The 10,564-nt window shown below is 41.1% G+C and overlaps 1 pseudogene; it reads right to left on the bottom strand.

Annotated features, from left to right (window-relative positions):
* Positions 1-6,294: 6,294 nt before the first annotated feature.
* On the bottom strand, positions 6,295-6,741 carry LOC124979204 (ubiquitin-conjugating enzyme E2 N-like; annotated as a pseudogene).
* Positions 6,742-10,564: the final 3,823 nt, after the last annotated feature.

Below are 10,564 nucleotides of genomic sequence, written 5' to 3' on the forward strand. Positions count from 1 at the left end.
AGGGCACGCAACCAAGAGCACAGGCTAGGTTATAACTGTTCGTGGGCCCTTTCTGCATTTCAGTGGTTCATGGGCACTTCCTTTGTGATTCAGTATCTCTCCCTTTATTCTCAAATTCCTATCTCTGTTCCAGGAATGTTAGCCTATCCCATAAATTGGCTAAGAAAATTATAATATTGTATTTTGGAGAAGAGTTTCTGTGGTTATTTCTTTTACACTCAAGTCTTTGAAACTTGTGGAATCCAGGCAGGATAGAAGAAATTTTAAAATATGTAGAAAGAAGACATAAGAGAAGGACATGGAAATACAGTTTTAATCTGAGGCTCAGCATACCTTTCCAGGCTGTCACTCCCCAAACCTGTCTCTCTCCTGGGCCTGTCACTCCCAAATCTCCAGAAAATCCGTAAATCTTTAAGTTAGCATAAATTCACCCACTTATGAAAATTACCTTGTACACTATTAGCCCACCAATAAATATACTAAGCAAAGAGAGGTATAATATTTTAAGAAACCTATAATTTAGAGAACTTTCCAATGTTATATACTGATCAAATGATCACCAGCCTAAGGATCCTGAGAATGAGTACGCTGATATCATATTCAAAGACCTTTCATGCCCACACCTTACCAAGTTTGAGTTGAGAACTCCAATAGGAATATCACTCTCAAGATGGCCCATATTCTCCAAGGAATGTGTATTCCTTGCTTTCCTTAATTAATCTCTGTACCTTTACTCTGTACAACTTAAATTCTTTTCCATAAAGTTCAACAAGGATCCCACTTGTCCCTAGTGGAGTTTCCTCTTCTCTGATAACTCCTTGGGACCCTATCCTGATTATAGAATCAGTATACTTGTAGGCAGAAGAAAGTAGAGTGTGTTCCTTGTCAAGAGATATTGAGATCTATTTTCAGAATTTTGGAAGCACCATCTTTCAGTGCAAACTTTGCTGATAGACTCAATTACAGGGCTGGGGATAAAATGCAACCATAGAGTCCTTGTCTAGCATGAGCAAGCCCTGAGTTCATCCCGAGCACTGAAAAAAAAATTGAAATACTGCCTTGCTTGGCAATGAAAATTAGCCCTAAGGTGTTTGCTTTTAAAAGCTGAGAGCACTGGATAAGCAGTAAAACAATGTGGGATTCTTTAAGCCCTGGAACATCTGCATAACAATGAAATTATCTAGAAAGAAAAAACTTCCCCAACAGACCAAGATATTTAGCATCTCTGATGCTTAAAAGTTGATTTGGCTGGATATAACCCTCCAGGTCATCCTGATTTGGAGTTGGGATTGGAGGGAGACTTGTAAACCTTATTCTAGCTATTAATCAGGTTTTCACGTAAAAACTACTAATACTTTCTCCAAGTATGCACCTCCCTTGTAACTAAAGTGCTATTGTTTTTCCCAGAGAAAGTAATTAATTATATCAGACCGACCACAAAAGTTTGTTCTCAGCTAAGATTTTGTACAATTTTATATCTCAAAATTATCTTCTACTCGTTTCTAATGCTTAAATATTTTAATCCTTATTTATTTTGCATAGTTTGTATTGTTTTACTGCAAATGACTACAAGCCAAATACTAAATGTCTCAAGCCAAAAACTGAAATTATTGTCAGGAAAATTGTTCTAGACATGTAAATAAGTAAGAGAAATTTCTGGGTGTTCTAGTTATGAAGTTTTGGGTATTGTTTCCTGTAGAGTTTCATAAGCTTTTTCTGTAAAGGAACAGATAATAAATACTACATGCCTAGATGCAAAATCAAGTATACTACATGGGCATATATAATGGGTAAGAAAATAAATTTCCATACGTTTTTATTGATGAAGTTCAAAATTATTAATAATCGAGCACAACCTTTTGGACAGTGGATGTCCTTTGCATTGAGAGTCCTGACCTGCTCCATTTGCCTTGGCTCCCTGGGACCATCCTAAATTTCCTCTCCACAGGTTACTTGCTCTGTTTTCTCCAAAAGAGGAAAGACCTAGTGTTCTGCCAGACTGTGAACCACCAAGACCTCAAGTCCCAGAGCAGGACCCCCAACATCATAAAGGACTCAGAGTAACATAGGAACAGAGATAGTATTTCTCTCTCAAGGAAAAAGAAAACCCTTTCAATGAAGTCCTCAGGTCTCTGAACTAAATACCAGTTTTTTCCTCTACAGACTGCTGCATCTAGTTTTTGCTCTTGTATTTTTTGTTTTGTTTTGTTTTTGGTACTAGGGTGTGTTTGGTTTTGTTTGTTTTTGGTACTACAGCCAAACCCAGGGTCTCTAGTGCTCTATCACTGAGCTACATCCCCTAGTCTCTGTGGTTTTACCTACCTTAGGTTGGTGGCAATTTCCTTGTGCTCAGGCTAAACTCTCCTCCACGCCAGTCTTTCTCAAACACCACACTTCAATTTGTCAGGGGAAAAAAAAATCGTGTTTCCTCTTTGCTTAATTAGAGACTTTGATCTACACAATCTTTCTCTTTCTTGGTTTGTGAATGTTGGCAAACTACTCTCCTGATAAAGGCCTGGTGATGGATTCAACTTGCAACTCACGTCTCACTCAGACTTGAGCGTTGGACACCCTTAATCTGGGGATCTGGGTTTGGGCTACCGTTGAGACTTTTCTTTCGTTCTGAGCGTCAAAATCATCCTCTCCCGATCTGTCTTCGAGGGACAGGGACAGAGCTAGGTCCTCTCGGCGCAGCTGCTTTTGCCTGGTCAGGAACACTTCACCCCTTCCCTGTCATCTGCAGAGAAGACCCGGGGGGCGTTTATTCACTTTACCAGGAGCCCACGAGGCGCAGGTGCATGGTGACCCCTGGCGCACGAGGTCATTTTGTGGTTCCTACCAGTACCCACTGCTTTCCCGGCTCCCCTTGTTCTCACTGGCGGGAAATAATGCCCGGGGTCAGACTGAGCTTTGCAGACACCCCGACAGCTCGGCGGTACCAGTAGGGGAAAGGCAGTCTCCCTCTTGGGCCCTGTCCAAAGCTAGCGAAAGCAAGGTGGAAGTAGATCAAAGGCAAAAGAAGAAACTCCATGAGATTTTGCGATCTAAGGGCGCCGAGCAGGTGAGTGAGCCTCTTCAGTCAATGCTTGGGTAGTAGGTGGTTGAACGGAGTTTCGATCTCCAGTTGGGTTTCAGTAGGGAACCTTTGACCTGGCTATTCGTAAATAAACAATCTTTATACCTGCCTATTGGTCAGTACTTGAACTTGATGTAACTGATAAATTTATTTATAAGATACGTACTTAAGAGTACTTTCAAATCTTTTGGCCAGGCGCCGTAGCGCATGCTGTAATCTCGGCTACTCAGCTACTAGGGAGACAGGCAGCACAGCAAGTTTGAGGCCAATTAGGGCAATTAGCAAGATAATGTCTCAAAAGTTAAAAGGAGTGGGGGTGAGGACCTGGGATGTAGCTCAGGGGTAAAGTGCTGACCTAGCCTGCCTGACACCAGGCAAAGGAAAGTATTTCTCTCTCTCTCTCTCTCTCTCTCTCTCTCTCTCTCTCTCTCTCTCTCTCTCTCTCACACACACACACACACACACACACACACACACACACGCATATTATATTTCAGTCAGATAGGTTTGAACCCTTAGGTCGGACACAGTTTAAGTTCCTTGTTAGTGGAAATTAAAATGAAGCTACTATGTTCACAATGAGTGTTTTCATTTTAATGGTTTTAGTTTTCCATTTAAATACACATTCCAAAAATCATGTAACAAATCAAGACGTTCACTTCATGCCATTTTTATGAAAACAGTAAAGACATAGACTTATAAATGGCAACATTTTTAAAGTACTGAGAGAAAAAAATAGTTAATCTAGAGTTTTAAGCCAAAAACAAAAATCTCTTTTAAATGTCAGTGAAATAAAGTCATTTAAAGACACATAAAAGTTGAAACAACTCACTACCAGCTGACCTACAAAAAGCTTGAAGGAGTCTTCCAGGCAGAATGACAAGAATAGGCATCTGGTCCTACCAAAGAAATGAAGAACACAGATAATAGTATCTACATGGTTAAATATATTAGTTAATATAGTATTAGTTAAATCTATTTTAATAAATTTGAACAATGAAGCAAAAGTAATAATAATAGGTTGTAGAGGTTATACCATGTGAAGAAGCAAAATGCATAAAGGTTAGAAGGGGGAATATATTACTTGAAGGCAGATTGTCATAAATTAAAGTATGCTATAAACCATAAAGTAATCACCAAAATAACAAAAAATTTGAATAAGTTAATCAAAGGAAGATGGAATGATAAAAGTCATGCAAACACTATGATAGAGCAATTGCTCCTTGAGGACTACCCTACAAAGAAAATTGCACAAGTGAACAAAGATGTGTACAAGAAGAATGACTGCAGGATTGTTATCATAAAATAATAAGCCAACAATTTCAGAAATGCATGGAAATGGTTTCATTTATTTTTTTTTGTATGTTGAAAACGTAATTTTAATAGATAATTCTTTATCTTACATAGGAGCAAAATAAAATACACCACATTCTGAAGAAACTCCAGAAATTATGAGAATAAGAGTGAGGAAAATTAAAAAATGGGCTACAATATCCATTACCTTAAACTGCAAGAGACAAAACATTCCAACCTGAAGATTAACATTTACATATTTATGAATGACTACATTTATGACTTAAAAATAAGAATCGGGGGGCTGGGGAGATAGCTCAGTCAGTAGAGTGCTTGCCTTGTAAGCACAAGGCCCTGAGTTCAATCCCCAGCACCACGAAAAATAAATAAATACATAAATAAGAATCAGGAATTAGATGTGGAGAGAGGTGGAAAAGAACAGTTTTGTGAGGGGAGAAACTGTCAGTAAAGAAAAATTTACTAATAACAAATTAAAGAATAAAAGGAGCTCCCATAGCAAATACTAGGAGGTGAAAGCAACACATTAACTTAAGATTTGATGCTCTCAAAGGAAGAAATCTTTCTGATGACACTTCTGCAAGCTGGTTGCTTGAGATACACTCTTAGGTCTATAAGGAAGACTCAAATGCATCAGCAAACCCCAAATGAATATCAGATTGGTGTTTCCTAATAACACACACCAGTGGCCACATAGGAAGTTTAAAGATAGGAACCAAGAAAAAGGTCATAATCCACATTTGAGGTAAAAATGTGGCACAACATGTGAAAGTCCTGCATGTCAGTCACTAATGCTTTCTTTGCTGTGACTGTCCCTGTACAGTAATTTTTCAAACATTGTGGCAAGACACTAACAATAGCCTAACTAATCAGACAACCCACATTTATTTTGTATTTCTAAGAGGTAAAAAAAAAAAGGTCAGATATTGATGCTTTATGCATACTTAGGGCCAATTTATAAATACTCCATTCAGTAATATCTTCACATAAGTTTGCATCAGTGAAAAGAAACTGACAAACTCTCTTGCCATTCAATTTGTCAGATGGTGAAGACCAAAACAGAATGTTTCATCAGTTTTAATTTTTAAATACGATTGTCACATTGGGAAAATGAAATAAACACAGTAAAATAACTGTACAAAGGCAAAGTAGAATAACAAAAAGTATTTTACTAAAACATAATATTTACAGAAGTTTCCAGACTAGCCATACAAAATGGTCACAAAATTTTTCTTTTTTTTTTTAATTAATTAATTTATTTATTTATTTATTTTTGGAAGATGGGAATCTACACCTGACAGCAAAGTCACAATGTTATTAGTGAGGACTGTGATGTTTCTTTAATGTTTCCATTTTGATTCAAACAATCAAACTTGTGCATCTACAGAGTCTAAATAAAGTTAGACATGGCTAGAGAGCGTATTCTGAAGAACTGGTTAGCTGCTTTTAACCAATGCAATTAGATCACCATAAAGGGGGGAGAAAGGAGCCCATCAAATTAAAATAAAACTACCTTTCCCCTCAAAAAAAAAAATCAAAAACAAAAACAAAAAACCCACAAAATAAAAACACCCAGACCCCTGGCAGTTAACCCTGACTACTACCTTCATTCACAGTGCTTTATACTTAAACCATGATGGGGGAAATGAATAAAAGCAGAGAACCACTGCTTTTAAACGTTCCGCAACAATCCAGATGATGCTTTTAACCTCGGCTCATGCTTTACAACAGTATATCAGGACAAGACATAGATTTGCTAATGTGCATTTAATCGCCAAAGGACTGAAGATGTCTGGGCTTTTATTCTGTAATGTTTCTATTAAGAATGTGTCCATTAAATGGAAACAAAAAAGGAAGAAGTCTTGGCAGAACAGGAGAAGTGATGCACAGTTGATGATTGGATCGATTTAAATATTATTCATGGCATATAACTTAGTCCATGCTCTAGCTATTTCTATGGCTTGGGCTTCGCTGGCCTTCCACTGCTCTGCTACATCATTTGCTAATGGATCATCTGGATTAGGAGCACTTAACAATAGCAGAACTGTGCGGATCTGCAGTGCTGAGGACCACTTATCTGTCAATATATCTAAACATATTCTTCCCAACTTGTCTACATTAGGATGATAATTTTGGTCACGAAACGTACTTTAGGTGCTGCCATTGGGTCTTCTTCTGGAAGGAATAGTTCAAGTTTAAAAGTCCCTCCCTCAAAGGGGGAATCCTGGGGGCCAGCAATGACCACATGAAAATAATGGGTGTTGCTCTCATCTGGTTCTGCTTTAATGCCAGGAGTCTGGTTCTGCCAGCAAACGCTGGGTTTCCTTGATGATCCTGCAGGGCAGCCTGGCCATCTTGTCAGATCCCGAGTTCGGCTTCTGGTTTTGTCCTCATTTATTTAATAAATACGAACCATTGTACAAAGAATGGAAGCAACTCCTTTGACAAAAGGAATGTGAAGGATGATGATGTTAATTCTACTTTCAAGGATTTCAGGATCTCAGGAGCCTAGTTTTCTTCCTATAGTTCTGGAAGATCTTATTCCTAGGGAGGTTCTCACATCTGTTGTTCATTCACTTTCTCTTTTTCACTCCCTCCCCATTATAATATAAAGGAGGGGGCCTTACACAACCCTACTTTCATATGGTTCACTGATGGGAGCTCTTTTCTAAGGGATCCAATGGACTGGATATGCCATTGTTTCTCTGGAAAAGGTTGTAGAGTCAGGACAACTACCTAACAACAACACCAACCAACAGGCAGAACTAATCACCCTTACCCACATGTTCACCCTCACAAAGGGAGAATCCCTCACAATCTACACTGACTCCAAATATGCTTTTCACATTATCCTTTCCCATGCTGCTATTTGGAAAGAGAGGGGCCTTCTTACTATAAAAGGGCACTCCATCACCAACTCTAGCTACAGCCTAAATCTCCTTGAGGCTGTTCACCTCCCAGCAACTATAGGCCTTGCACATTGCCGAACCCATCAGACAGACCAATCATTCATCTCTTCAGGCAACAACAAGGCAGATGAGGAGGCTAAAAGGGCTGTCCTTTCATCCACGCCAGCCCCCATTATGACTCTCCATGATCCCTTACCTCCACTGTTTGTTCCTCCCCAACCTTTCTTCACTCTTACAATTCACCAAGACTCATCTGCAACTATCCTCTTCTGGCATCTCATTTCTGAAGGAACTCTCCTCCATATGTGAAGTTTGCCTATGAACCAGTCCTACAGCTGTCAGGCCCTCCACTTTTCTGACTCACCAAACCTGTGCCACCGTTTCAGGGGTAGACTGGCAACTTGATTTCACCCACATGCCCACAGTAAGAAAGTCTCAATACCTTTTTGTTATGGTAGATACCTTCTCAGGATGGGTTGAAGTCATCCCCACCTCCAACAAAAGGACACTAACTGTCTCTACCTTCATCCTTCATGAAATCATTCCTCGCTTTGGACTACCTACTTCCTTCCGGTCAGATAATGGACCTGAATTCATTTCCCAAGTTTCCCAACAACTTGCCAAGGCCCTTAGGGCCCCTTGGCATTTCCACATTCCCTTTCACCCAAAGTCATCAGGTAAAGTAGGAAGAGCAAACCAACTCTTAAAAATGTCTTAAATGTGCTCTCTTTAGAACTTCACCTTGACTGGGTTAAACTCCTGCCCCTTGCTCTTCTACATCTTCATTCACTCCCAAAGAAATCTGCTAATATTTCCCCTTTTGAGCTGATGTATGGTTGTCCCATCCTTCCCCCTAGGATAGTGCCCCTTCCTTCCCTTCTTCCTTCTCATATAGTCATTCCTCTCCTAAACCACATTTGAGCACTTCTGTGGGGTTTTGCTGACTCTTTCCTGCCTAAACCTTTGTCTGACCCCCTGGCTCAACCTCTCCAAATAGGAGACCAAGTTCTTATCTCTCCTCCTCAGGAGGCTACAGCCTCTCTATCTCCCAAATGGCAGGGCTCCCTGGATACACCAATAGCTGTCAAGGTGCAAGATTTACCAGGATGGCTATACGTTTCTTGGGTTAAGCTCTATTCTCAATCCACAAACCCCTCTCCAGCTTCTAACACACAGGCTTCTTCCAGCCAATACTCAGCCACCCCTGTGGGACCTCTCTGTCTTAGGCTGAAGGCCATCAAGCCCTCCACCCTTTCTCCCATTCCAGAGACTGAGGACCAGACAACGAGGCACCAGACAACCACACCCAGCCATGAAGACGGGACTGCTAGCTACATTCTTACCTCCCCTGCCATTCGCCCTGTCTGCCATTTTCCTAACCATTGAATTTTTCCTCAATAGATTTGTTCAAATGCCAGCCATTTCCTCCCTCCCAGGTTGCCCACGGGACTACTGGAAGATCCTATTGTCCCCAGAGATGTTTTACCCACTTTACATATGTTCAGTCAGTGCTACGTGTCAACCTTTGCAAGAACAACAATCAAAGATATTGGACGGGAAAAGCCAAACTCCCCAATGCAGGCTATAACTGTCCCTGGGACTCACAACAAACATGGAACAAAAGGTGGAATCCTGACACCTGTTGCTGGTCCTATCAAACCCACTGGGTCATATCAGATGGGAGAGACACACAGGACCAAGCACGCCACAAGGAATTATTCACAGAAATACCCCAGATCCGACATGACCTGTTTTATCCCACTCGCTGTCCCCTCAACCTCTCCTTTAGTTGGGAACCAATCCCTGAGGATCCACTCTTAACACAGATAGTTGCCACCACACACTACAAACTCAATTTAACTAACCCTCTCATGGCACAGGGATATTGGATGTGCATGAGAGCGGGGCTCTCTCATCTCCTGGCCAGCACCATAAATTTTAACAGCTCCTTGACTTTCAACAGCACCCCTTCGGAGCAGGCGGATATCACCCCAAAATTATCAGGAGTGCCTCTCTTCCAATCTGCTTCCAAGTGCATATCCTCCAATAGAAACCACTCTGTGGGCTCACTAGGAAAAGGGGAGTGTTCACAGGTAGAGTCCCGTGCACCTGCTACAAATGCTCTTTGCCCCCCATCTGAAGTCTCTCTTCTCTGTGGGACAACTATCACTGCCTTCCTCCAGACTGGCAGGGCATCTGTACTCTTGTTCTCTTATTTTCTGCTATAGACCTAATCCCTGGAGACGAGGAGGTTCCAATACCCCTCACAATCAATATAAGGCCCAGACCTAAGACAGCCATACAATTCATACCTTTGCTAGCTACCCTTGGGGTGACTGCTGGCATAGCAATGGGACAGTAGGAATAACCACTCTATAACATACTATCAACAGCTTTCCAATCAGCTCATTGGGGACATTCAAAGGGTGGCAGAGTCCATTCTTACCCTCCAAAATCAGCTAGACTCTCTGGCAGTGGTGGTTCTCCAAAATCGTCGTGAGCTAGATCTACTAACAGTCAAAAGGGGGACCTCTGTCTTTTCCTACAGGAAGAGTGCTGCTTCTATGTCAACCAAACAAGTATTGTTAAGGACAAGATCAAACAGTTACAGGAGGACTTGGAGAGGAGAAGGAACAAACTTACCCAAGGATTCTTGTGGCCCATTTCAGGCCAATTATGGCAACTTATTCTCCCATTTATATCCCCACTCCTTATAATTGCCATCATACTGGACTTTGCCCCCTGTGCATTAAGATTTGTAAAAAATCAAATTAAAAAAATTTCTAATCAGACTATTAATCAGCTTGTATTACGTGAATATCAGGATCTCACAGGAAAAGAATCGGAACCTGGCTACAAGTGCACTCCCCAGAGGAACTATTGGGTCCCCAACTCCCACCTGCCACAATGACATCTCTCTTCCCTGAATCAGTTCTACATCCACACCCAGCAGGAAGCAGTTACTGAAGATGGACCTTCGTCCATGTGCTCCCCCCCAAAAAAACTTCTTATAAAAACAAAAATGGGGAAATATAATATAAAGTTGCTCCCCCACCCTTTATGCTGCAGCCATTTCTCCCTCTCTCATCTTACAACCTAGACCATCAGTCTGTGAACATCCTAGCCAGTTATTAGTCCACTAGTCAGCCTGTGAGCCCCCTTCTCAGTAATTGGCCCAATTGTTGTTAGCCCATGAAATTCCACTACTTATGAGAAGCTCCTGTGCCATTCTCTCTCTCTCTCTCTCTCTCTCTCTCTCTCTCTCTCT

The sequence above is a fragment of the Sciurus carolinensis genome, chromosome 1, assembly GCF_902686445.1.
Source record: "Sciurus carolinensis chromosome 1, mSciCar1.2, whole genome shotgun sequence".
Taxonomy (NCBI): Eukaryota; Metazoa; Chordata; class Mammalia; order Rodentia; family Sciuridae; genus Sciurus; species Sciurus carolinensis.